This window comes from Microtus ochrogaster, unplaced genomic scaffold (assembly GCF_000317375.1).
Source record: "Microtus ochrogaster isolate Prairie Vole_2 unplaced genomic scaffold, MicOch1.0 UNK163, whole genome shotgun sequence".
Lineage (NCBI taxonomy): Eukaryota > Metazoa > Chordata > Mammalia > Rodentia > Cricetidae > Microtus > Microtus ochrogaster.
The window spans coordinates 164821-166249 of NW_004949261.1; the positions used below are offsets into that span (position 1 = coordinate 164821).

The following is a 1429-nucleotide window of genomic DNA, read 5'->3' on the forward strand; positions in this document are numbered from 1 at the left end:
GAAGTGTGCTTCTCTGAGTGGAACAGGCTGGCGCTTCAGCTGAACCCAGGTGCCCTTCTCTTTGGCTTCCTTTTTCTTCTGGTCACTCTCCTTCACCCGCTTCAGGAAGCTGTCTCTGCTCTTCGAGTGCTTGATGTGTTCAATCCTCACATTCATTCTCTTGGCAAGAATCTTGCCCTTAACTTGCTTGTTTACAATGATGCCCACAGCATGCTGGGTGACATTGTAGACTCTTCCGGTTTTGCCATGGTAACATTTATGGGGCATTCCTTTTTGAACAATGCCCATTCCCTTGATGTCTACAATATCGCCCTTCTTGTAGATTCGCATGTACGTGGCCAAAGGAACAACTCCATGTTTCCTAAAGGGCCTAGAGAACATATAGCGAGTGCCCCTCCTCTTTCCCTTTGTGTTTGTCATTTTGGCGAGTTATTGAAAGATGGCTACTGCGGCCAAAAGCTGTCATCTTGTTTCTGATGAGTGGAGATTATTGATTTTCTTCAGAACTTTGATTTGGGCTATTTCTGGCTTTTGTAATTTTTTTTTGTCAAAGGATCATTTTATAAATACTGCAATCCTTTTGTTCATGTTCCCTGGGAAACAATTGCATCCTTACATTTAATGAAATGAGATGAGGGAAGTAAACTCACAAGTCCATATTGTAAAGTTGATACCCCCAAAATAAGACTTTAATCATAGCACTCATTTAATAAAAGTCTACATTTTGAATGGTCAAAATGGCAAACGTTACCCAACTTTAAAATGCATGCTTAACCACTAAGATATAAATTCATATATTACAACAACTGACATAAAAACCCAACAGAGAATTTAGAACTAATCCTGGGTTGGCACAGTAAGATGTACCTATAGGTATAATGGGAGGACAGGGTAATCTACCAATTTCTGGTTAGATCTAGGGCTTGCTTCTCAAGAAGAAATGCATGCCTGTTGCTGCAAATCTGGCCAAGAACTCACGAGCCCCATGGATGAAGTTACTGCTATTGGTTTTCTAAGTGGACATAGTGTCAAACTGCCCTCTAAACCCATAGATCTATATCCCTAGATGAATTCACCATTCAGAATTAATCAGAGGAGTTTCTTCTGTACTGTGCAGGAGGTTATTGCAAAGTGCAAAGAATAAGTGACCCTAATGATCTGTCACAGAGGCGACATCTGTATCATCCTCACTGCAAGGTTCAAGTGACATTATGGATAAAGGGATGGGAAGACTGCAAGAGCCAGATGTCAGGAGCATCAGAGAAACACAGTATGTGTTGTCTCTGACTGGACCACTGCACTCATGAGCTCACAACAGCTTGGTTACCTGCATGAGACCTGTACAGGACCAGGTTATGTAACATTCTACCATAGAAAGGCATTCCTGAGAGCCCAGCCTGACTGAGGAACTATGACAGGTCATAGCTTC

At 42.0% G+C, this 1429-nt stretch overlaps 1 pseudogene; it reads right to left on the reverse strand.

Moving 5' to 3' along the window:
* Positions 1-456, reverse strand: part of LOC102000044 — a 2502-nt pseudogene extending 2046 nt beyond the window's left edge.
* Between the last annotated feature and the right edge of the window lie 973 nt (positions 457-1429).